Raw genomic sequence first — 27,883 nt, forward strand, 5'->3', positions numbered from 1 at the left:
TTTTGCCATGGTGAAGATGCCAGCTCATGCATTCTAATGAGGGAATTAAGAGAAGGCGTTTTGAAGGGAAGAGATAGTGACTGAAATAATATTACAAGCTCTAGTGTCAGCACTTACAGTGTTGAACGTACCCGACCTGTATGTCACCCCTGGTTTAATTCTAATCACATTCGCTCGAGCAAGATGTTAATAGTCAGCCTCTAACCTCTATAATGTCTTACCTGGTGTCGCAGAGTCATACTGCCTGGCCATGTATATACCGTAGCGCCCAGGCTAAGGGGAATACATCTAGAGGTCAATGCGTACTATTTTGACCGATAACCGTGTGCTTATCATAGTTCTTGCCTCAATCCCTTTAATTTCCTTTCCCGCTGATTGCTGCCGATATGTGTCTACAATATAGAGAAGAGTCCAATGATTGCTTTGGGATGCAAGGGCAAGGCATCTCAGAGGTGGGAAACCTTGTAAAAAGGTTGATGGGGTGTAAAGTGGCCTTGGAAAAGCTTAGCAATCCTTTTAAAATGAATCGTCTGCTGTAAGGGAGAGTGTAGAGGAGATCGATGGAATAGATTTCCTTCTGGACCTTACCTGGTGTGTGGTGTGTGTGTGTGTGTGTGTGGGTTCCTCTGGACTGCAGAGATGTCAATGTTCTGAGTCAGGCCTTATGTAGAGGATAGTGTACTTTAACTTATTCACCCATTTTAGAATGGAGAATATTTCTGTGCATGCAGAGCAATTGAAGCCCTGTGTGTGTAATTAATGATGGCTGATTGCATATGTTCCTGTGATTTGTTTGAAGAATCTAATGGAGTGGACTAAGTGTTATGGCAGAGATCAACGAGCATAGAGGATGTGTAATGTAACATTAATGGATGCCAGCTCCTGGCATATGATTCAGCTAAGAGGAGTTATTGACAGACAGCAGTGTGCTCCTCAATGTCTTATCTCCTAGAGGTGTCACCCACACCGCGGCCTATTGTAGGGTCTTAACATTGTCTGCAGAACACTGGTAGAGGATCAACACAACCTCTCTGTCACTTAACAAAACAGATAAGAAGGGAAAATACACTACACTGTTAGCAGACACTGAGAAGCTACTAAACTGACTCAAACTACAGTCATCACTTCCTAAGGACAATATATGATATGTTCAACCATGTACAGTTGTAGGATCTTAATTTGAGCCAGTTTGCTACAGCAGGAAAATAATCTGTCAGCAACAGGACATTTGGAAACAGGTTAAACATAGGGATGGGCGATTATGGTCTAAATATCTTATATCGATTTCTTTTCTTCTAACTTATGGGCGACTCATAAAAAATCTCTAGATAAGCATTGTTGTACAATTTAAAGTTAATATACACTGCATTTCAAACAGTCAGCAATAATCTAATGAATTCAGGGCTTATACCTAGGCTAAATATAAGCCTTCCACAACCATAAGACCCACTAATAATTGCATTATTTTATCAAAATAGTTTAACCTGCTTTTTTTTGGTGCAATAATCAATGATTTGGCTTTCAAGTCTGTCTATGAAAATGCCATTTTTGGTTACAAATGTAACTAGGACCATGCATAATGCACATGAACTAATAATGACTAACTTCTTGTAGCAGGCATTAGGCTATAGAGAATTAACACAGGTCTCATCAATAATATCTCAAGCCCACGTGCTAGTGATGAGCCAGCTAATCTTTATTTCAACATCAATTTCAGCCAACTTTGATCTATTTGCTAGCTAACAAGGATGAACAGTTGAATTGTTATGAACACACCCTTCTGTCTGTCTCCAACTGTTTGAAAAGCATCTTAGCCTGTCCACTTTTGTTCAGATGTTGAAATCAAGTGGCCTACCTTATTTAGAATGAGTTGCCAATTCCTTATATAATTGTGTTTTATGCTTATTGCACATTTATAAAACAGACTAAACATCTAGTATAACAGTCTTTGGCTAAAGTGCTGCTAGCGGTACCCTAATGCCGCACACGACAAACTGAACATACATTTTCCAGAATCAATGTTCATTGATACCCTTGTTTTAGTAGTGTCTGCTCTGCGTGCAATTTGATAGTTGAAAAGGGTATTGTTAGAAAAGTTATCTTCTCTAGTACAGTAAAATGTCTCAATGTGTTTTGGTGTCCATATGACCGATTCTGCAAATGAAAGTAGGGAGTTGAAACAGCTTGTCAGAGAGGACGACGTGATCATTCAACTTGTTGGCGTGAGAGGCAAGGGGAGGGGCTTGATGTGTGTGTAAACCATAGAGGAAGAGATGAAGTGAAAGGTTTCATTCAGTCCAAAATGAAGCCAAATGTGTTTCTATGGGTTTATTTTAGGGGTTTATTTTTTTTTACCTTTATTTAACTAGGCAAGTCAGTTAAGAACTAATTCTTATTTTCAATGACGGCCTAGGAACAGTGGGTTGTTCAGGGGCAGAACGACAGATTTGAGACAACAACTTGGGACATAAACTCCCATTGTGAGGGCGGAGAGGTGCATCTCGTCCTTATATAGATCTCTGGTGTAAATGAGGAGATGCACACAGCACAGAAGGATCGAAGGAGACGAGAACAAAAATACAACACGAGAACAAGCGGACATAAACTCATAAAAACGAAAAATAACAAAACCTAGATTCTTGCGATATAGGTGTTTGGAATATCGCGCAAAAACATCAATTAGAATTAATCCAATTAATTTGATATATCACCCAGTCCTAGTTAAACAGGTTAACATTGACAAGGCCGCAGGGCTTGACGGATTACCAGGACGCGTACTCAGAGCATGCGTTTACCAGCTGGCAAGTGTCTTCACTGACATCTCTCCCTGACTCAGTCTGTAAAACGCCAAGGTAACCTGTCTAAATGACTATCACCCCATAGCACTCACATCTGTAGCCATGAAATGCTTTGAAAGGTTGGTCATGGCTCACATCAACATCATTATCCCAGACACCCTGGAACCACTCCAATTACATACCTCCCCAACAGATCCACAAATGACGCAATCTCTATTGCACTCCACACTGCCCTTTCCCACTTGGACAAAAGGAACACCTATGTGAGAATGCTGTTCATTGACTACAGCTCAGCGTTCAACACCATAGTGCCCTCAAAACACATCACTAAGCTAAGGACCCTGGGACTGAACACCTTCCTCTGCAACTGGATCCTGGACTTCCTGATGGGACGCCTCCAGGTGGTGAGGGTAGGCAACAACACATCCCCCATGCTGAACCTCAACACAGGGGCCCCTCAGCGGTGCGTGCGCAGGCCCTTCCTGTACTCCTTGTTCACCCATAACTGCGTGGCCACGCATGACTCTAACACCATCATTAAGTTTGCCGACGACGGTGGTAGGCCTGATTACTAACGACAATGAGACACCCTATAAGGAGGAGGTAAGAGACCTGGCAGTGTGGTGCCAGGACAACAACCTCTCCCTCAATGTCAGCAAGACAAAGGAGCTGATTGTGGACTACAGGAAACGGAGGGCCGAGCACACCCCCATTCACATCGACGGGCTGTAATGGAGCAGGTTGAGAGCCTCAAGTTCCTTGGTGTCCACATCACCAACAAACTATCATGGTCCAAACACACCAAGACAGTCGCGAAGAGGGCACAACAATGCCTCTTCCTCCTCAGGAGGCTCAAAAGATTTTCATGGGCTCTCAGATCCTCAAAGTTCTACAGCTGCACCATTGAGAGCATCTTGACTGGCTGCATCACAGCTTGGTGTGGCAACTGCTTGGCATCCGACCGCAAGGTGCTACAGAGGGTAGTGCGGACTAGAGGTCGACCGATTTCAAGTTTTCATAACAATCGGTAATCGCCATTTCTGGATGCCGATTATGGACGATTACATTGCACTCCACGAGGAGACTGCGTGGCAGGCTGACCACCTGTTACGTGAGTGCAGCAAGGAGCCATGGTAAGTTGCTAGCTATCATTAAACTTATCTTATAAAAAAACAATCCATCTTAACATAATCACTAGTTAACTACACATGGTTGATGATATTACTAGTTTAACTAGCTTGTCCTGCGTTGCGTATAATCAATGCGGTGCCTGTTAATTTATCATTGAATCACAGCCTACTTTGCCAAACGGGTGATGATTTAACAAGCGCATTCGCGAAAAAAACACTGTCATTGCACCAATGTACCTAACCATAAACATCAATGCCTTTCTTAAAATCAATACACAAGTATATATTTTTAAACCTGCATATTTAGTTAAAAGATATTCATGTTAGCAGGCAATATTAACTAGGGAAATTGTCACTTCTCTTGCGTTCTGTGCAAGCCGAGTTCGGGTATATGCAGCAGTTTGGGCCACCTGGCTCGTTGCGAACTGTGTGAAGAGTTTTTCTTCCTAACAACGGCCGTAATTAATTTGCCAGAATATTACATAATTATGACATAACGTTGAAGGTTGTGCAATGTAACAGCAATATTTAGACTTAGGGATGCCACCCGTTTGATAAAATACGTAACGGTTCCGTATTTCACTGAAAGAATAAACGTTTTGTCTCCAGATTTGACCATATTATTGACCTAAGGCTCGTATTTCTGTTTCCTTATTATATTATAATTAAGTCTATGATTTGATAGAGCAGTCTGACTGAGCGGTTGTAGGCAGCAGCAGGCTCTTTTTTTTATTTATTTTTTTTATTTTTATTTTTATCCCCTTTTCTCCCCAATTTTTCGTGGTATCCAATCGCTAGTAATTACTATCTTGTCTCATCGCTACAACTCCCGTACGGGCTCGGGAGAGACGAAGGTCGAAAGTCATGCGTCCTCCGAAGCACAACCCAACCAAGCCGCACTGCTTCTTAACACAGCGCGCCTCCAACCCGGAAGCCAGCCGCACCAATGTGTCGGAGGAAACACCGTGCACCCGCCCCCCTCAGTTAGCGCACACTGCGCCCGGCCCGCCACAGGAGTCGCTGGAGCGCGATGAGACAAGGATATCCCTACCGGCCAAACCCTCCCTAACCCGGACGACGCTAAGCCAATTGTGCGTCGCCCCACGGACCTCCCGGTCGCGGCCGGCTGCGACAGAGCCTGGGCGCGAACCCAGACTCTGGTGGCGCAGCATAGCACTGCGATGCAGTGCTCTAGACCACTGCGCCACCCGGGAGGCTAGCAGCAGGCTCTTAAGCATTCATTCAAACAGCACTTTCCTGCATTTGCCAGCAGCTCTTCGCAATGCTTGAAGCACAGTGCTGTGCTTTATGACTTCAAGCCAAGATTAGGCTGGCAATACTATAGTGCCTTTAAGAACATCCAATAGTCAAAGGTATATGAAATACAAATGCTATAGAGAGAAATAGTCCTATAATAACTACAACCTAAAACTTCTTAACTGGGAATATTGAAGACTCATGTTAAAAGGAACCACCAGCTTTCATATGTTCTCATGTTCTGAGCAAGGAATTTAAACGTTAGCTTTTTTACATGGCACATATTGCACTTTTACTTTATTCTCCAGCACTGTGTTTTTGCATTATTTAAACCAAATTGAACATGTTTCATTATTTATGAGACAAATTGATTTTATTTATGTATTATATTAAGTTGAAATAAGTGTTCATTCAGTATTGTTGTAATTGTCATTATTACAAATATATATATATATAAAAAATACAAATTAAATAAAAAAATCGGCCGATTTTAATCGGTATCGGCTTTTTTTGTTCCTCCAATAATCGGTGTCGGCGTTAAAAAATCATAATCGATCAACCTCTAGTGCGGACGGCCCAGTGGGCCGAGCTCCCAGTGTGTCAGATGAAAGCTCTGAAAGTTGTTAGACTCCAGCCACCCATGTCATAGACTGTTCTTTCTGCTACCGCACGGCAAGCAGTACCGATGCACCAAGCCTGGAACTAAAAGGACCCTGAACAGCTTCTACCCCCCCTATGTGATATCTGTCACTAATCCTAGTTATATGTACATACTGTATCTACTGTGACAAACCTCTTCAAGGTTAGGAGAGTTTGTCACAAATTTAGTGGGAGACCGTCACCAAAATCACCCCAGAATGAGAGTTATTTAGAACAGGACAGTACCTGTGTGTTTGTTTCTCCGTCCTGGTCCACCCAGGCTGCAGGCGGGGTCAAGGATAGCAGGGTTCGGTACACGAATCAGGTTCTCGGTAGGTCCAGGTCTAAACGCCAACAGGTAAGTCCAAACAGTCCAGCTCATATACGGTAAATCCAGTTGATATATATATCGTCTCTTTCTCTATGGTTCACAGATCCTCACAGCCCCTTCCTCTCTCTCTTCCTGGTTTGTCTTGACCCCTTATCTGTGGGTCGGCCCTACCTTCTGAGCGTTCCCCTTGCTTCTGGGAATTGTAGTTTTGGTGGTAGGACATTTTGTGATCTGTAGTTCTGACCGGGGTGGCCATTTTAGTGAGAGGGCAGAGCCCGTTTATTAGTTCTGCCCTCACATATCTGCCATTTATCACTCGATCCACTTCTTTGCCACACCACCTTAATTACCTCGTACCCCTGAACATAAACCTGTACACTGAGTATACCAAACATTAGGAATACCTTCCTAATATTGCATTGCATGGAGTCTACAAGGTGTCGAAAGTGTTTCACAGGAATGCTAACCCATGTTGACTCCAATGCTTCCCACAGTTGTCAAGTTGGCTGGATGTCCTTTTGGGGTTGGACCATTCTTGATACACACAGGATACTGTTGAGATTGAAAAACCCAGCAGCGTTTATAGTTCTTGACACAAACCAGTGCACCTGACGCCTACTACCATAGCCCGTTCAAAGGCACTTAAATATTTTGTCTTGCCCATTCACCCTGTGAATGGCACACATACACAATCCATGTCTCAATTGTCTCGAGGCTTAAAAATCCTTCTTTAACCTGTCTCCTTTCCTTCATCTATCATGACTGATGTAAATTTAACAAGTGACATGCATATCCTGCTTTGTAGGAAAATTCTCATCAACAAAGGAGTGATCAAATTAAGATCCTACATCTGTAGCTAGCTACTATATTAGGCTATATGCTTTCACCACATGTCAAATGTAAAAATTTGACAGGCCTACTGATACTGTAAGTTTGGCACAGTATTTTGGTTTTCCGTATTGCAGTAATGTACTGTAATTGGTTATTGCTAGATAATGCATTCAGATTGATTGTGAGTTGTTGCAGGTGTTGGTAACTCTCCCCCCATCAATAGAACACGTGTCATTTGTTGGCGTCTCCAGCGACTGATCTGAATGGTCTTATGCAGAGAAGTAGCAGCTGCAGTGTACTGCAGTGTGAGCGGGGCCTCTGGGACCAAACGGAGCCCCAGGGCATGAGATGATACTGCAACCAGAGCACAATATGACTGCCTGGCTGAGCGGGAGAGACAGTGGTGGCTGACACTTTATCTGTCTGAGAAAAGGAGAGAGTGTGTGTGTGTATGCATGCTTTCGTGTGTTTGTTTTGAATGTGTGTGCGTGTGCAGGACACATTGCAGTCGCCAGAGATAATGTGCTGATTGTTTTGTGCCTAGAGAAGTTGAGCAAACCAGAGGGAATGTCCCAGCTAAACTTCCAATACCTGAAGAGGAGGTGATAATATATTCAGCTCTGCCTCCTAACTGGCACTGTGTTCTCAGTAACAAGCACAGTTGGTTGTTTTCTCTCTGTCTTTTTCTGCAAAACTGTGTCTTCCCCTGGGAGGATGAGTCACACAGCGCTGCTTACTATTGGCTCAAAGCAGTTTAATCCTCAGATGGAACGTGGGCATTGTTTGGTAGATCTCTCAGCTTGGTGCTACTTGTTCATACATTTATCATCTGGCAATGCTTCTTCTGGCACTATCAGTTCTCCTAAGCATTTAGATTTGCTGCAGTAATGTTATTGATCTTGATCAGATTTTTCTTGATTAGATTTTTATGTGTGCCACACATAACAATTATTTATTTATACCCTGTCTTAAACCAAATGATGGTTGATAATTAAAATGGCTGAACAATGCGATTGGGCACAGGCATGGGGTCAGGGGGGCACAGAACAACACTTAGGTGTGCTGGTTAGGAATAGTATGTCAGACTCCGGCAGGGTTTATGCCATGGGGTAATAGCAGGAGTGGGCCCACATGGCCTCTGAGGACCCACGATGGCAGCCTGACTGTGAACATCAGCACTCTATAGTCATGGCATCTCCCACATGCTCGTTGAGTGACACTCAGCTCTCCATGCTGTCAGCAGGCTCACCTCATCCCTTCTCTTCCCTCCTCATCCCTCATCTCTCCTCTCCCCTGACAAACTAACTGTCCCTCTGAAGCTGGATGGATCCTCTCTAGGCTCTAATTGTGGAGTGGAACATGAATGTGGATGTGGAAGCGTTCCTTCACAGACAGGATGTGGGGCTGAGATTTATACTGGCTGGAATCTGCTACAGTAGCCTATCGCTACTGCTTGTGACTCCAGCCATTTGTCAATATTTGCGGGAGAATCTGCACTGTTTCCACCCAGACTGTCAATAGCTGCAGATGGCAACCTCTCCTGGAAGGCAAAGTAGGATGCAACTTGTTAGAATGCTAGAAACCTATTCCCTTATCCTTCTGTATCCAAGATGGAGGCACAAACACCCCAGAAAACAATTCTGTCACTTCACACTGAGGGCCCAAGGGATCAGTCTTGTTTGCTCTGGTGTTGTTTTACTTTGAAGCGCCTCTCTCCTTCAGGATCAGCTGATGTTGGTAAAGGGAGACAGGCTGTTTTATGACATCAAAGAAGCAGCCCAGCTTTATTCAGCACGCCAGCCTGAGCACGAACAGAAGCTATCTTTGGATAGGAAGATGTTGTAAGATAACATTAGCGTCTCTGTGCTGTGGTGTTAGCCCTGATTAGTGTAAGGAATCTCTTCAGCAAGGTTGGCGTGTCCAAATGGGTCTCAGTAACAATACGATGTGCAAATCACTTCCAGTGCCACCTGAAGCCTTGAGGGGAGGAAGGATGTCGGCACAAGGCTTATCATGCAGAAAACATCTGGCCAGAGGGAGGTGTGTTTCTAAAAGAGAAAGCATTATGTGTGTGTGTGTGTGTGTGTGTGTGTGTGTGTGTGTGTGTGTGTGTGTGTGTGTGTGTGTGTGTGTGTGTGTGTGTGTGTGTGTGTGTGTGTGTGTGTGTGTGTGTGAACAGTCAAGCAGCAGAATCCTCTTCCCGTGCTGCCTGTCAATTGTCAATCCCCCCTGTCCTTCTCTCCCTCCCTCTCTGCCTCTGCTTCGTCTCCCCATTGTGGTGCCAGCAGAATAGAGCTACTTAATGAATCAGGATCTTTGTTTATTTATTTTTATTTCACCTTTATTTAACCAGGTGGGCCAGTTGAGAACAAGTTCTCATTTACAACTGCGACCTAGCCAAGATAAAGCAAAGCAGTGCGACAAAAACAACAACACAGAGTTACACATAAACAAATGTACAGTCAATAACACAAAAGAAAAATCTATGTACAGTGTGTGCAAATGTAGGGAGGTAGGCAATAAATAGGCCCTAGAGGCGAAAATAATTACAATTCAGCATTAATACTGGAGTGATAGATGTGTAGATGATGATGTGCAAGTAGAGATACTGGGGTGCAAGAGGGTAAGTAATAATATGGGGATGAGGTAGTTGGGTGTGCTATTTACAGATTGGCTGTGTACAGTTACAGTGATCGGTAAGCTGCTCTGACAGCTGATGCTTAAAGTTAGAGAGGGAGATATAAGACTCCAGCTTCAGAGATTTTTGCAATTCATTCCAGTCATTGGCAGCCGAGAACTGGAAGGAAAGGTGTGTTGGCTTTGGGGATGACCAGTGCAATATACCTGCTGGAGCGCATGTTACGGGTGGGTGTTGCTAAGGTAACCAGTGAGCTGAGATAAGGTGGGGCTTTACCTAGCAAAGACTTATAGATGACCTGGAGCCAGTGGGTTTGGCGACGGATATGTAGTGAGGGCCAGCCAACGAGAGCATACAGGTCGCAGTGGTGGGTAGTATATGGGGCTTTGGTGATTAAACGGATGGCACTGTGATAGACTACATTCAATTTGCTGAGTAGAGTGTTGGGGGCTATTTTGTAAATGACATCGCCGAAGTCAAGGATCGGTAGGATAGTCAGTTTTACGAGGGCCCGTACTCAGTAATCACATCACACTTTTTTTTCTCCTCTCTTAAATGTGTTAGTGCTTTGGTTTGTTGCTAATCTAATGACATACCCGTTCCTTTCAGGATGCTCCCTCCAACCCAGAGATAAGTTCAAAGTGCTCTTTGTTGAGTGCATTGGCATGAGGATCTGATCAGCTGTGACAGGAAGCACCCTGAGAGCATGTGATGTCTACATGTGCTCAACTCACCTGTTAAAGATTGGGCTTTTTGGGCTTCTCATCTTTATTTGTGCGGTGTTGCTTAAAAACCCATTTGGAATCTTGCTGTGAGTGGTGCAGTAATGATGTTGTTTTGGCCCAAAAGCCAGACTACTTTATTACCAAGGGATTGAGGGAGGAGCGGGGGTGATAGATCAAGACTTTACTGTCTGAGCTGAACAAGTTGCCCCTTCACCATACTCAGCCTTGTACTTTTGTTTCAGGAGTGCACCTGGGAAATAGACCACATCTTCCACCAACCTACAGCTATTGGGTGAGTATTTATGCCTATTTTGGTGTTTCTGCTTTCCAGCATTAATGGGTTTCATTCTCATGGTTGTTATAGATGTGCTGCTGTTTAAACTAGGTTGCTTTATTAGCTGGAAAGATGTGCACCTAATCCCATCTCAATGACGTTTAAAAAGGTGGTCAGTAGTCCTATCCTCTGTTATTGAATGTGTTCCAGTTAAGCTAATTAGGTGCGGCAGGAAGTCTAGAGGTTAGAGCGTTGGGCCAGTAACCGAAAGGTTGCTGGATCGAATCCCAGAGCTGACAAGGTAAAAATCTGAGCAAGGCAGTTAACCCACTGTTCCCCGGTAGGCCGTCATTGTAAATAAGAATTTGTCCTTAACTGACTTGCCTAGTTAAATAAACATTTTTTTAAATGAGGCCTCCTGCAGGGGTGGGGGCTGCGATTAAAAATGTAGGAGAAAACACACATCACGACAAGAGAGACAACACTACATAGAGACCTAAGACAACAACATAGCATGGCAGCGACACATGAAAACACAGCATGGTAGCAACACAACAACATGGTATCAACACATGTACTGTCAACTGTGGGACCTTGTATAGACAAATCATGTAAAATCAATTGAGTTTACCACAGGTGGACTCCAATCAAGTTGTAGAAACATTTCAAGGATGATCAAAACAGGATGCACCTGAGCTCAATTTCGAGTCTCTTAGCAAAGGGTCTGAATACTTACGTAAGGTATTTCTGTTTTTTATTTTTATTTTTTATTTCCAAAAACGTGTTTTCTCTTTGTCACTAAGGGGTATTGTGTGTAGATTGCTGAGTTAGATTTTTTTTTAATCCGTTTTAGAATAAGGCTGTAATTTAACAAAATGTGGGAAAAGTCTTGGAGTCTGAATACTTTCCGAAGGCACTGTATGTGTATTTTAACCCAATAATGGTTGAAATTACGAAGTTTAAGCTGCCTATCAGTCATTGTTTTGCGACCAGTGGACAGCCAGTGAAAAATGCGCACTTGCAACAGCTGCATAGTGCGGATCCCAGCCTATGGAATAAAAGTTTGAGTGTGTTCCTACCTTCTAAACTCTTCCATGGTATTGTGCTCCATACTTTCAAAAACTAGTTTAATTTAAGAAGACCACGACTGGTGATTTTATTGCTCAATCTAATTTGTGCTGATTCAAAACAAAATATCCATAGGCGTAACATACAGTGGGGAGAACAAGTATTTGATACACTGCCGATTTTGCAGGTTTTCCTACTTACAAAGCATGTAGAGGTCTGTAATTTCTATCATGGGTACACTTCAACTATGAGAGACGGAATCTAAAACAAAAATCCAGAAAATCACATTGTATGATTTTTAAGTAATTAATTTGCATTTTATTGCATGACATAAGTATTTGATACATCAGAAAAGCAGATCTTAATATTTGGTACAGAAACCTTTGTTTGCAATTACAGAGATCATACGTTTCCTGTAGTTCTTGACCAGGTTTGCACACACTGCAGCAGGGATTTTGGCCCACTCCTCCATACAGATCTTCTCCAGATCCTTCAGGTTTCGGGGCTGTCGCTGGGCAATACGGACTTTCAGCTCCCTCCAAAGATTTTCTATTGGGTTCAGGTCTGGAGACTGGCTAGGCCACTCCAGGACCTTGAGATGCTTCTTACGGCGCCACTCCTTAGTTGCCCTGGCCTGGCTGTGTGTTTCGGGTCGTTGTCATGCTGGAAGACCCAGCCACGACCCATCTTCAATGCTCTTACTGAGGGAAGGAGGTTGTTGGCCAAGATCTCGCGATACATGGCCCCATCCATCCTCCCCTCAATACGGTGCAGTCATCCTGTACCCTTTGCAGAAAAGCATCCCCAAAGAATGATGTTTCCACCTCCATGCTTCACGGTTGGGATGGTGTTCTTGGGGTTGTACTCATCCTTCTTCTTCCTCCAAACACGGCGAGTGGAGTTTAGACCAAAAAGCTCTATTTTTGTCTCATCAGACCACATGACCTTCTCCCATTCCTCCTCTGGATCATCCAGATGGTCATTGGCAAACTTCAGACGGGCCTGGACATGCGCTGGCTTGAGCAGGTGGACCTTGCGTGCGCTGCAGGATTTTAATCCATGACGGTGTAGTGTGTTACTAATGGTTTTCTTTGAGACTGTGGTCCCAGCTCTCTTCAGGTCATTGACCAGGTCCTGCCGTGTAGTTCTGGGCTGATAACTCACCTTCCTCATGATCATTGATGCCCCACGAGGTGAGATCTTGCATGGAGCCCCAGACCGAGGGTGATTGACCGTCATCTTGAACTTCTTCCATTTTCTAATAATTGCGCCAACAGTTGTTGCCTTCTCACCAAGCTGCTTGCCTATTGTCCTGTAGCCCATCCCAGCCTTGTGCAGGTCTACAATTTTATCCCTGATGTCCTTACACAGCTCTCTGGTCTTGGCCATTGTGGAGAGGTTGGAGTCTGTTTGATTGAGTGTGTGGACAGGTGTCTTTTATACAGGTAACGAGTTCAAACAGGTGCAGTTAATACAGGTAATGAGTGGAGAACAGGAGGGCTTCTTAAAGAAAAACTAACAGGTCTGTGAGAGCCGGAATTCTTACTGGTTGGTAGGTGATCAAATACTTATGTCATGCAATAAAATGCAAATTAATTACTTAAAAATCATACAATGTGATTTTCTGGATTTTTGTTTTAGATTCCGTCTCTCGCAGTTGAAGTGTACCTATGATAAAAATTACAGACCTCTACATGCTTTGTAAGTAGGAAAACCTGCAAAATCGGCAGTGTATCAAATACTTGTTCTCCCCACTGTACATATGCTCAAACTCGCACACTTTTGGCAGACTTAAATGGGCAATATGTAGTTGCTACATCCATTTTTCAGACTTATAAATTAATAATATACCGTGTGCTCATTGATTCTTAAAGAATATAACTTATAAATGCCTCATTAGCTTAGTTCAACTGTCACACCCCAGGAGAACCCAAAATATAAGCTTGTTTTAATCCAATGTTTGTAAACATTGTAAATGTAAACAAACACTGTATAGCCTCAAAACATGGTTGAAACAATACTTTTGATATCATGGATGGTCAGACCTTGCATCCATAGCTCTGCCTATTCATGTGAGAGTGGTTACAGGCTCATCCCTCAGCTTTTTACCAAAACAGAGACAGGGTGGCCCTTGGTTATTGTTTAAACTGTGGATTCTCCCTTTAAACAGACTCAAATTATCGAGTTGTCAAAGTGTCACCAACAAAAAAACGTAAACAATAGGCCTATAGCAAATGCAGTATATGGCATTAATTTTTCACATGCAGATAGCACTTTTTGGTAGTGCTCAAGACATGCCATTCCATGAGAGCAGCATTTATTTTTAAACTTGAAGCAATGAGCCTAATCAGTCCTCCATGACAATAAAATCATAAACAGGTAAAACAGTTTGGCTAATCTATATTTCCAAGTCCTATTCTTGAAGATCAAGGGGCATAGCCATGGGAAGTAAGGGTGCTGAGAGTGCTGCAGCATCCCCTGAAAAATCTGAACAATAATTGTATTTTTTTTCTTCTCACGAGCAGTGCACTGGGTCTTTACTAGTCCTGTATATTTACTAGTCCCCCCCCACCCCTCGTCAGCGAGAAAATTGCTGCACCCCCACCCCCCAAACATCTTTCTGCAGCTATGAATGACTGGAAATATGACAGAGTTTTTAACCTGATCGTATTATGATCTGTAGTAAAAAGCAGTGGGTTAGAAGCCTACATAACCAACCCATAAAGTAAAATGCAACATCCATTTATAGCCGTCTATGTAAACTATAACATTGATTTATCCTGCAATAGATGTTGTTCAATTGTTTGTCTTATTCTAATCAATGCCTCTTTTTTTCAGGGGCAGAACAGATTTTTACCTTGTCAGCTCGGGGATTCGACCTTTCGGTTACTGGCCCAACGCTCTAACCACTAGGCTACCTGCCGCCCACAAGGGGCGGGGGGAAAAGTAATCCCCCTCTTAAGGGGAAAGTAATCAGACTACGGTACTGAGTTTGGGTAACCCAAAAGTTACATTACTGATTATAATTTTGGAAAGGTAACTGTAACGGATTCCATTTAGAAAGTAACCTTCCCTACCCTGCAGACCATGGCCTCTTGTGTATTACCACATTAGGAGAATCAGATGCATACACAGTAAAATTACCGAGTAAATTGAACTCTAATTGAAGAAAATCTAATTCTGCCACAGATAACATTTGGTCCCAGTTTAAAAAGAGTAAAAGGTACTCTGGCAACAGTGAGTTCTTTTTTCAGAGTTGTATATGCTCAATTTAGTGTTGATATTTAACTCTGCATCATTGCGTTTCACTCCGTACAGTATTCATTGAAAATAACTCTCCTACTTTAATTCTCTGCAGAGTTATTCTAGAGTTATTTATTTAGAGTAATGTTTACTCTTACAATATAATCACGAGTTAATTCAACTCCTATGGCCTCAAACTCAACACTATTTGGGGGTTTATATCAAATTATATGGTCCCATTTAAGGTGTAATGTGTCATTTAAATATTTATTGTCATATTATGGTGGCTTACAATGTGACATCCAATCTCTATTGCAGGACTCATCAACTACATTCAGCCGCGGGCCAATTTTTTTCTTTTTCTTGAGCGGATGGTCGGGGTGGGAACATGATTACAAATTATTTGTGGACTGCAAATTGACCGCAATAAGATCAAACCGAAATAATATTTGACTAAAATGTTATCATTTCCCACCTTGCTTACATTTGTATATGGTCACATACAGTATACCTCTCTGTCATGTGTGAGAATACTTTTGGAACAGATTTCCAAAATCTAAATCACTTGGAGCTGATTTGCTGGTGTTTTCACAGTATTTTATGTCTAACAAGTAATAACAAATACACTGAACAAAAATATAAATGCAACATGTAAAGTGTTGGTACCATGTTTCATGAGCTGAAATAAAAGATCACCAACATTTTCCATACACACAAAAAGCTTATTTCTCTCAAACTTTGTGCACAAATGTGTTTATATCCCTGTTAGTGAGTGTTTCTCCATTGCCAAGATAATACATCCACCTGCCAGATGTGGCATATCAAGAAGCTGATTAAACAGCAGGATCATTACCCAGGTGCACCTTGTGCTGGGGAGAATAAAAGGCCACTCTAAATTGTGCAGTTTTGTCAAACAACGCAATGCCTCAAGTTTTGAGGGAGTGTGCAATTGGCATGCTGACTGCAGGAATGTCCACCAGAGCTGTTGCCAGATAATTTCACGTTCAGTTCTCTACCATAAGCCTCCTCCAATGTCGTTTTAGAGAATTTGGCAGTACGTCCAACCAGCCTCACAACTGCAGATCATGTGTAACCACGCCGGCCCAGGACCTCCACATCCGGCTTCTTCACCTGCGGGATCGTCTGAGACCAGCCACCTGGACAGCTGATGAAATTTAGGCATATTTCTGTCTGTATTAAAACCCTTTTGTGGGGAAAAACTCATTCTGATTGGCTGGGCCATGCTCCCCAGTGGGTGGGCCAGTCTCCCAGGTGGGTGGGCCTATGCCCTCCCAGGCCCAACCATGGCTGCGCCGCTGACCAGTCATGTGAAATCCATAGACTAGGGCCTAATTAATTTATTTCAATTGACTGATTTCCTTACATGAACTGTAACTTAGTAAAATCGTTGAAATTGTTGCATGTTGGGTTTATATTTTTGTTCAGTATAAATACAAATAAATAAATACAATTAGTATATTTTGGCTCAGAAAACTTGGGGGGCCAAATAAAATCACAGGCCACCAGTTGGGGATCCCTGCTCTATTGGTATCCATTTAAGAGGGAGGATATCCAGCAATTTTACATCACCCACATCAGAATGTATGTCAGAACAGGGAGGAGAGTACTGTTGCTAGAGATGGCCTACATCAGGCCTCCCGAGTGGTGCAGCAGTCTAAGGCACTGCATCGCAGTGCTTGAGGCGTCACTACAGACCCGGGTTCGATCCCGGGCTTTGTCACAACCGGCCGTGACTGGGAGTCCCATAGAGCGGCGCACAATTGGCCTAGCGTTGTTCAGGTTAGGGGGAGGGTTTGGCCAGGGGGGCTTTACTTGGCTCATTGTGCTCTAGCGACTCCTTGTGGTGGGCCGGGCACCTGCAGGCTGACTTCGGTAGTCAGTTGAACAGTGTTTCCTCCAACACATCGGTGCGGCTGGCTTCCGGGTTAAGAGGGCGGGTGTAAAGAAGGTTTGGCGGGTCATGGACGCGTGATTCGACCTTCGTCTCTTCCGGGCCCGTTGGGGAGTTGCAGTGATCTAGAGACAAGATCCTAATTGGATAAAGTGGGTAAAAAAATAAGAGATGACCTACATCATGAAAACTGGAACCGCCTTCTCAGTTACGATTGCAATAAATCCAACCGTTAATAGATTAGATTAATTTAGGAAAATGTATGTTACATATCATTGTGTAGCATCAGATCAAAAACAATCAATGTACACTCAAACACAGATATTAAAACAAACAATAAAAAAATCGACCTGCAACAGAGCATGCTGGGAAATATGACAATACATAGTTTTAACTCCCTGTCTCTGGTTACTCCTAGGGTGTTTTCACACATAGTTTTGAGCTATAGTTTGAATCAGAGTTCCACCATTTGTTACATGATATATTTTTGACAAATTGGTTTCACGTTGCCAAATGTCAAACGAACAAAAAATTCACAAACAAAACCACGTTTCCATGTAAGTAATTTGTTTATTGGACAAAAATGCCGTAGTTAAATCCATTTAAGATTAATTATCATGAAGCATCGCTGTGTGTCCCAATCTTCATAATACTTTCTCTTTGGTCTTCTAACAACACGCGGGAGGAAACATCGCAATAGCACCTCTAACTGCGACGTGAATAGACTTACATTCAGTAGGTTATATTCAGTAGGCTATATCCCCGTCTCACAGAATGCTTCAGATATATCAAGTTTCATCAAATGCTCGCCGTCAAACAAACAAACAATAATAATAATGTGCGACTCTGGTTCTTTTCCTGTGTTTGGTCCTGACAGCGTTCTCACCTGCAGCGAATCACACCAAGGTACAAATTGAATCAGACCGAGACCACCCTTTTTGAGTGAACTATTGTGTTTGTTTAGTCCGGACCCGAGTGTGGATAGTGTTCACACCAGTCCAAACCAACCAAACTAAGGGGATAAACTCACTAGAGTTCAGAAAAAAATGAACCAAACAACTTGGTGTGAAAGCCCCCATAGTGTAGTTAAAAGTACTCAGTCCCAATCAACTCCAATTATCAATACTCTTCTTGATTGACTGTGTATCCAGATATGTGTGACGTGACCATACAGAACATAATCAGGACAAGTTCTCCTATTTACATGAACAATATGATTCGGGTGGTGGAAAATCTGTCTTCCTATTTCCATATTTCTGCTCGCTTTCAGCCAAAAAGCCCATGATTGATTGAGCGCTAAAGAGGATTAGCCTATTGACTGAAAAGGAGAGGAGCTGTTGTGGGTTGCTTGCTGTACCCATGGCAGCAGAATGGCTGGCTGTGGTGGCCCTCCAGAAGGCTGTGTTTCTGAGCCAGATAGCACTATGACGGGGCCCAAGACTCTGCCAGCTTGCCACTCTCTGTTTCTTATCCTGTAGGCCTATAATCTCCTCTCAAATAGTCCCCATCTGTCTGCATGTCACTGATAGTGTATGGGAATTGCACACATTTTATTGGGCCCATGCTTCCATATAAGACACATTTTGGGCTGACTGCATTTGGCGGCAGAGTCACTCGTGTGTTTGGTGGAGTCTATCAACTGTTGAAACAGTGCTTTACAGATCATGATTAAAAGCTTGAATAACTGAGGAGATGGCTGACATCAACATCTAGCCAGTTGAATCATTAAAAGCCATAAGTGTAAACTGATGATATGCTACTCACTATAATGATACGTTTCGAATCCTCTGTGCATTCGATGCCAAGGATTTGTATTGACTGTGAAGTGTGGAAAGGAAGTGCCCTGACCTGTCATCATGTATGCTGTTGAATATGGATTCAATTCCTCCCATTTTCCTAATTAATATTATTTGGGACTACTCTAAGGAGAAATATACTTCATGAATAGCCTACGCCCCTCTTCATTGTCAGTTTTTCAAAGGAACATTTTTCCTTGCTGACTATTTTAAGTTTGTATAACATGATGTGTATGACTTGAGCTGGCTGCTGTGTGTGTGTGTGTGTATTCATCCATTGGGTGTGTGTGTGTGTGTGTGTGTGTGCGGTCTTGCATATCCTCTTGCTTATACTCATTTAGGCAATTTAGTCTCACTGAGGACACATGTTGTATCTAAATGAATTAGATCCTCTGGGAGAAGCGTGAACAAACAGAAGGATCATTTAATATTTCAGACCATGCAAATCACGCCTGTTTTTCTGTTGAGACGGAGGCAGTTCCAGTTCTATAGCCTGACCGCAGTCTGCAGACACTAATAGGAATAGTGATGCTCAGGGGCAGTTGCTATTGTGGACATTAAAGTGTGTCTTAGTTTGCTCAACTGAATAGAGGGTTTATATGCTAATAGAACCCTTCAGCTGTAGCCCCTTTATACTAGTTGTGAATACCAAATAGATCCCCGCCTTAAAAATGCAGTCATTCCTTATAATTTCTACCTGTTTCTAAGCAAATATCCAACGAACACCCAAGCAAAGGTGCTCTCTCCCTTTTTACAATGCTTGTAATGTCAAGGTCCTCTATTATTATGAAACATGAGGTCTTTACCAGATTTGGTGATGGCATGACATACATGCCCAGAAGGGAAGCTGGGTTTATGGAGACAGACTGAATGGAGCTGCAGAGCTTTGTGATAAAAGGGGATTGCAATCAGAGCCCAGTAATCCATCCATCCAGACCTCCAGCATCATCAGTGGATCAGAAGCCGAGCTACAGTACAGTATGTCTGGCCACAGGGGTGAGGACGTCACTTGTTTCCACCAGGGACTCTGTAGTTCATCACGTTTTTTCATCACAATCTTTAGCGCTAGGGGACCCAAAATGCACGCTCTGATGTGATGCCTTGAGATGGTTGGGCAATGTTATTATGCCACCACCTCCTCTGTTTAAGCACTGCTGCTGTCGCTCCTGTTTCCTTCCTCATTCGTCACCGCGCCCTGCCTTCCCTCGCTTCGTTTTGTTCTTCTTTAATCTATTCTGTGTTTCATCCCAAGATGTATGACTCAGCCAATTTGAGATGCTGTGACTCTCGGAGAAGACGACGCATTTTAAAGACAATGGTGGCAGAGTGAAACACAGGCTTCTCTGAGAAACAAGTGGAACCTTTCATCCAGAATCCCCTCCAAACTGGTGACAGCAGCAGCAGCACTGAGACAAGCCAGATACTGAGCTGTGTGCCTAAAGGGGATGGGAGAGCTGTAGAGCCTTGAGATACATCTGTCTCTCAGTCTCTTTTGTCTGCGATCTGTCTCCATGTCTTCGGTTTGGAAGCTATTGAATAGTCAGTGTTTGACTTACTCCTTCCACCCTGTCCTGTGCAGTCTTGTCTTCATTCCTGATGGTCCCTGCCGTCTTCATTTTGTCTTCATTGGCACTTCCCCGGTGTTTGTAGGTTGTAGTTATTGCAGTGTTGTAAATACTGGCTATTGGCTACAGATGCTCATGCACACTGACAACTCTGGGATCAGCCATTAGAGGCCCCTGCTGCTAGCAACCTGGTGGAGAGCATGTAGTGTCTAGACCAGGCATCCAGAGTCTGCCATGTACATCAGAACAAAACAAGGCATTGCATGACTGTCCTGGACATGCATTAGCACACCTTTGATTCAGGAATCTGGTTTCTGTTGAATGACTTCCCATTAAAGTAAGGCATTCTGTTCCTACTAGCACAGCTTGCAGGGAGTGATGGAGATTGGAGAGGTCCCAGAATAACACAGGGCTTGCTAAAACACCACCCCTTTCTTAAAATAGCCTTGAATCATGCATTATTCGTACTGGGACTGCCGGTGCTGTCAAGCAGCATTTTCTGCGATGCTTATTGTCTCCCCTTGTTTTTTTCAGGCCCTGCAATTTGAAAAGATTCCCTGAACTCATTTCCATAGCTTTGTGTTTGTTATTGGGTGACTGATGACTCCCACTTCTACAGTGAAGAAACATTAAAGAGTGCTTATTACATTCATTCTGTTTCTTCTCTTCCTCAGTGTTAGAATTGGTTGTTGCTGGCTGTTGCCGTGCACACAGGGAGAGCGAGAACGTGGCGCCGACACTCCTCTAGAGATGGGGAAGTAGATTCCAATCTCCCAGCCTGCCTCTCTCTGTGTCACGCTGTGTCCCCTGGGCCCACTAAAGCGTGAAGGATGCTTGGAGGGGGCGCTGACAGGTCCTCCAGAACCTGCCACTTTGTCAGTAGTGATGCAACAGCCACACAAGCCAGTGCTACACGTGTCCCTCTTATCGATCAGGATCGATATCTTCAGCTAACAGGGCCACACCCAGAAACAGAAGAATACATTCACAAGAATACAAAGCCACATAAAGACATGCACTCACACTGATACACACAAAAGGAACCAGACAACCATGGGCTGGGCTGATAATGGAATCCCTTTTTATTTTGTTCTTGTTGATAATGGGCCATTCTCCTGGATGATGAATGGTTAAGCCTCGGCCTCTCTAATGTCCAGTGGTGAGAACTGGAAGGGCCAATTCACTCATCAAATGCACAGATGGTGTTTCGTTTAAGATGTCAGGGATCATGAGGTGTGTGTGTGTGTGTGTGTGTGTGTGTGTGTGTGTGTGTGTGTGTGTGTGTGTGTGTGTGTGTGTGTGTGTGTGTGTGTGTGTGTGTGTGTGTGTGTGTGTGTGTGTGTGTGAGATATTAATAGATGTGTGTAGGTATGCTTTTCTGAGTGTGTGTATGATGTGAAGGCTGATGAATAATTAATCCCTGGCTTTCCATGTGGAGGCTGTTAGTGACTGAAGTCAGGAGATATTTCATGTGTGGATGGCTGCTACCAAACTGCAGTACTGGGCCCAGTCATTACTACTGTGGCTGTGGGTTTGATAAGGGAACATTTACTGTCCTCCCCCTCTTCATATCGCTGGGTATTGAGGTGTCATCGAATACAATGAACATCACTATTTTCAATGACTGTTATTAACATTATTTTCCTCAACCCCTGTCAATTCTTTCTCTCCCATTCCATCTCTCTTCTGCATATGAATGCTTTACTCATTCCAAACAAACCTCTGTACAGTATAAAGGAGAAACTACAGTGACAAGGCCCTCCATATACAATCAGGTCAAACACGTGTTACTATTCATAAACATTCATTCCGATTGACACACATCACACAACAAATCCATGCCAGGTTATGCATACCTAGTACACTATGAGATGTGCTTTGTACAGATGTAGGATCTTAATTTGAGCTAGTTTGCTACAGCAGGAAAATAATCCTGCAGTGACAGGAAATGTGAATTATTAGGTGGATAATAATTAATGGACATTTTTTCGTAAGGGAAAATCAAGTCTAAAATGTCAAAGTGGAAATGACAAACTTCAGAAGATTTGAAGGGAATTTCTCCTGCAACAGGGTGATCAAATTAAGATCCTACACCTGTACTATAATTTTTTTTAATTTTATTTATTTCACCTTTATTTAACCAGGTAGGCTAGTTGAGAACAAGTTCTCATTTGCAACTGCGACCTGGCCAAGATAAAGCATAGCAGTGTGAACAGACAACACAGAGTTACACATGGAGTAAACAATAAACAAGTCAATAACATGGTAGAAAAAAAGAGAATCTATATACAATGTGTGCAAAAGGCATGAGGTAGGCAATAAATCGAATAATTACAATTTAGCAGATTAACACTGGAGTGATAAATCATCAGATGATCATGTGCAAGAAGAGATACTGGTGTGCAAAAGAGCAGAAAAGTAAATAAATAAAAGCAGTATGGGGGGTGAGGTAGGTAAATTGGGTGGGTAGTTTACAGATGGACTATGTACAGCTGCAGCGATCGGTTAGCTGCTCGGATAGCAGATTTTTAAAGTTGTTGAGGGAGATAAAAGTCTCCAACTTCAGAGATTTTTGCAATTCGTTCCAGTCGCAGGCAGCAGAGAACTGGAAGGAAAGGCGTCCAAATGAGGTTTTAGCTTTAGGGATGATCAGTGAGATACACCTGCTGGAGCGCGTGCTGCGGGTGGGTGTAGCCATCGTGACCAGTGAACTGAGATAAGGCGGCACTTTACCTAGCATAGCCTTGTAGATGACCTGGAGCCAGTGGGTCTGACGACGAACATGTAGCGAGGGCCAGCCGACTAGGGCATACAGGTCGCAGTGGTGGGTCGTATAAGGTGCTTTAGTAACAAAACGAATGGCACTGTGATAAACTGCATCCAGTTTGCTGAGCAGAGTGTTGGAAGCTATTTTGTAGATGACATCGCCGAAGTCGAGGATCGGTAGGATAGTCAGTTTTACTAGGGTAAGTTTGGCGGCGTGAGTGAAGGAGGCTTTGTTGCGGAATAGAAAGCCGATTCTTGATTTGATTTTGGATTGGAGATGTTTGATATGAGTCTGGAAGGAGAGTTTGCAGTCTAGCCAGACACCTAGGTACTTATACAGTGGGGAGAACAAGTATTTGATACACTGCCGATTTTGCAGGTTTTCCTACTTACAAAGCATGTAGAGGTCTGTAATTTTTATCATAGGTACACTTCAACTATGAGAGACGGAATCTAAAACAAAAATCCAGAAAATCACATTGTATGATTTTTAAGTAATTAATTTGCATTTTATTGCATGACATAAGTATTTGATACATCAGAAAAGCAGAACTTAATATTTGGTACAGAAACCTTTGTTTGCAATTACAGAGATCATACGTTTCCTGTAGTTCTTGACTAGGTTTGCACACACTGCAGCAGGGATTTTGGCCCACTCCTCCCTACAGATCTTCTCCAGATCCTTCAGGTTTCGGGGCTGTCGCTGGGCAATATGGACTTTCAGCTCCCTCCAAAGATTTTCTATTGGGTTCAGGTCTGGAGACTGGCTAGGCCACTCCAGGACCTTGAGATGCTTCTTACGGAGCCACTCCTTAGTTGCCATGGCTGTGTGCTTCGTGTCGTTGTCATGCTGGAAGACCCAGCCACGACCCATCTTCAATGCTCTTACTGAGGGAAGGAGGTTGTTGGCCAAGATCTCGCGATACATGGCCCCATCCATCCTCCCCTCAATACGGTGCAGTCGTCCTGTCCCCTTTGCAGAAAAGCATCCCCAAAGAATGATGTTTCCACCTCCATGCTTCACGGTTGGGATGGTGTTCTTGGGGTTGTACTCATACTTCTTCTTCCTCCAAACACGGCGAGTGGAGTTAGACCAAAAAGCTCTATTTTTGTCTCATCAGACCACATGACCTTCTCCCATTCCTCCTCTGGATCATCCAGATGGTCATTGGCAAACTTCAGACAGGCCTGGACATGCACTGGCTTAAGCAGGGGGACCTTGCGTGCGCTGCAGGATTTTAATCCATGACGGCGTAGTGTGTTACTAATGGTTTTCTTTGAGACTGTGGTCCCAGCTCTCTTCAGGTCATTGACCAGGTCCTGCCGTGTAGTTCTGGGCTGATCCCTCACCTTCCTCATGATCATTGATGCCCCACGAGGTGAAATCTTGCATGGAGCCCCAGACCGAGGGTGATTGACCGTCATCTTGAACTTCTTCCATTTTCTAATAATTGCGCCAACAGTTGTTTCCTTCTCACCAAGCTGCTTGCCTATTGTCCTGTAGCCCATCCCAGCCTTGTGCAGGTCTACAATTTTATCCCTGATGTCCTTACACAGCTCTCTGGTCTTGGCCATTGTGGAGAGGTTGGAATCTGTTTGATTGTGTGTGGACAGGTGTCTTTTATACAGGTAACGAGTTCAAACAGGTGCAGTTAATACAGGTAATGAGTGGAGAACAGGAGGGCTTCTTAAAGAAAAACTAACAGGTCTGTGAGAGCCGGAATTCTTACTGGTTGGTAGGTGATCAAATACTTATGTCATGCAATAAAATGCAAATTAATTATTTAAAAATCATACAATGTGATTTTCTGGATTTTTGTTTTAGATTCCGTCTCTCACAGTTGAAGTGTACCTATGATAAAAATTACAGACCTCTACATGCTTTGTAAGTAGGAAAACCTGCAAAATCGGCAGTGTATCAAATACTTGTTCTCCCCACTGTAGATGTCCACATATTCTAGGTCGGAACCGTCCAGGGTGGTGATGCTAGTCGGGCGTGCGGGTGCAGGCAGCGAACGGTTGAAAATCACCTAGCTAATGGTGTTTCCAACCTGTGTAATGCAATTTTTTGAATAGCGTTCGCTAATTGGCAACAAATCAGAGTGTTAACTGCTGTTTTCATTATTTGTGTCGAACTATGTATTCTCCAGATGAGTGCTACTGTCTCTCTCCTCTCTGTCTCACATCTCCTCCTCATCCTCTCAGTACATCCTTCAGTGCTCTCCAGGGTCTATTCCATTGGCTTCCCTAGTATGATTTATGACTGTCCTTGCCTCTAATAGGCTAAAGCATGGACCATGCCGTGTTGGAGGAAATGTGTGAAATGGCACTGATCACCAGGGGATGATGATTAGAATGATAACGAGGATTGTGATGCCACCTGTTATACATACAGTATAGCCTACGACTCCCCATAGTATCAATATGATCGCAACCAGCGATACTATCACACGTCAAAACATGTTGATGTCACAGGTTAATGTACACCTTTTGGGCTATGAGGTTATGGTTGAATGCCATATTGCTGTAGGCATACCAATTTGATTCTCACTTTCCTGAGCAAATGTCAACGAGTTGGCACACAGTAAGAAATGCTCTCATCTAGCTGAAACTGTATGGTGTATTAGAGCTGAGAGGTCAGGAGTTCTGGGGCAGATACAGCAAACTAGTGCAAAAATAATATTGCGATATTGTTAAAACGATACGATACAATATATCGTCCAAAATGATATCCAGATATGTAACTGTATCGATCCCCCCCCCCCCCCCCCCATCGCCAGCTGGCTGTGGTGACTCAGAGGTAGTCTCAGATATCCCCGACCTTGGAGAGACGTAAGCCTACAGGCAACGACACAACGTCTGGGGAGGCTGTCAGCTTTTCTCTGACATTTAGAAAGAGGAAAACATTTTTACAGGGTGGGAGATGGGATGCTATGGGATTGTTTAAGATACTCTTTGAAGAGGAAAGGGTTTCAGATGTTTTCGGAAGATGTTTTCAGGGGGAAGCTGGTTCTACCATTGGGGTGCCAAGACAGAGAATATCTTGGACTGGGCTGAGGGGGAGCTGCCTTCCCGTAAGGGTGGAAGGGTCAAGAGACCAGAGTTGGCAGACTGGACTGCCCAGGTTGGGGTGTAGGGTTTGAGCATAGCCTGAAGGCATGGAGAGGCAGTTCCTCTTGCTGCTCCGTAGGCATGTACCATGGTCTTGTAGTGGGACGGTTGAACACCAGGCGGGTTTCAGCGTTCTGGATAAGGATGTTGCAGAGCATGCACCTGTAGGAGCGAGTCACTGCTTTGATATTTGCGGAGAGGAAGGTGGGCCCACATCCAAGCTGAGATATCTGCCAGGCACGCAGAGATGCATGTCGCCACCTGGGTGTCAGAAGGCGGGAAGGAGAAAAGTAGTTGACTGTCATCCGCAATGATAGGAGAGACCATGTGAGGATATGACGGAGCCAAGTGACTTGGTGCATAAAGAGAAGAGGAGAGGGCCTATAACCGAGCCCTGGAGGACACCAATCATGAGAGTACGTGGTGCAGACACTGATCCTCTCCACGTCACATCTCAGTGGCGCTTGCCCTTAGAATTAATTTCAAGGCAAAACCAATTATTCAGTCTTTAACTTTTAATGAATCCTCTAACTTCAAGTCTGAAATGAAGAGTTAAGATCCAGACTGGACATGTTGGTTCTCTTCTTATTATTCTGCTGCCCTCTGTAACAAATCAAATCTTATTTGTCATATGCGCAGGTATAGACTTACTGTGAAATGCTTGCTTACAAGCCTTTTAACCAACAATGCAGTTTTAAGAAAATGAGAGTTAAGAAAATATTTACAAAATAAACTCAAGTAAAAAAAGTAACACAATATAATAACAATAACGAGGCTATATACAGGGGATACCGGTACAGAGTCAACGTGCGGGGGTACAGGTTAGTCGAGGTAATTGAGGTAATATGTACATGTACTGTAGGTAGAGTTAAAGTGACTATGCGTAGATACTAAACAGCAAGTAGCAGTAGTGTAAAAAAAAAAAAAAAAAAAAAAGGGGGGGGGGGGGGGGGTGAATGTAAATTGTCTGGGTGGCCATTTGATTATTTGTTCAGCAGTCTAATGGCTTGGGGGTAGAAGCTGTTATGGACCTGGACTTGGCGTTCCGGTACCGCTTGCAGTGCGGTAGCAGAGAGAACAGTCTATGACTTGGGTGACTGATCATTTTTGTGGCCTTCCTCTGACACCGCCTAGTATAGAGGTCATGGATGGCAGGAAGCTTGGCCCCAGTGATGTACTGGGCCGTACACACAACCCTCTGTAGCGCCTTACAGAGGTCATGGATGCCGAGCGGTTGCCATACCAGGCGGTGATGCAACCGGTCAGGATACTCTCGATGGTGCAGCTGAAGAACTTTTCGAGGATCTGGGGACCCATGCCAAATCTTTTCAGTCTCCTGAGGGGAAATAGGTTTTGTCGTGCCCTCTTCATGACTGTCTTGGTGTGTTTGGACCATGATAGACCATGCCTATAGTAATGAATTAATACTGCACCATTCAACTGAGTACATTATGTGTATTAGTGATTCAGTCCAAAACTGTACTGTACTGTAGACTATGTAGGAACTGTACATGATTTCAGTTTTAGTTGTAATATACTGCAATTTCATTTTTTTTTTCTTTATCCCAAGATTTGGAAGCACACCCAAACACTGGCCTAATCCTCCATCAAAAATGATTAAACTGAGGTTATCCTTTCTGAGTCCCAACCACACATTTTAATTCCCCCTCCAAAAAACATTTAAAAAGCTAAGCAAACATCAAAGCAGAACTGTTTATATATTGTTTGACCAAGCCTCTTTTGGTTTTCCTTCTAAAACTCTTTTGCTGCGTCTATCCTTGGTACCATGGGCTTAGTGT

At 43.4% G+C, this 27,883-nt stretch overlaps 1 protein-coding gene across 4 annotated transcripts in view; it reads left to right on the plus strand.

Moving 5' to 3' along the window:
• The window catches only part of LOC139575966 (amyloid-beta A4 precursor protein-binding family A member 2-like), a 76,299-nt gene that overhangs the window by 11,540 nt on the left and 36,876 nt on the right, over positions 1 to 27,883 (plus strand). For all 4 annotated transcript variants that reach the window (XM_071401486.1, XM_071401488.1, XM_071401485.1 and 1 more), the window contains one exon: positions 10,592 to 10,641. The gene's annotated coding sequence lies outside the window, so the exon portion shown is untranslated. The remainder of the gene's footprint in view (positions 1 to 10,591; positions 10,642 to 27,883) is intronic.

This window comes from Salvelinus alpinus, chromosome 5, assembly GCF_045679555.1.
Source record: "Salvelinus alpinus chromosome 5, SLU_Salpinus.1, whole genome shotgun sequence".
Classification (NCBI taxonomy): Eukaryota; Metazoa; Chordata; class Actinopteri; order Salmoniformes; family Salmonidae; genus Salvelinus; species Salvelinus alpinus.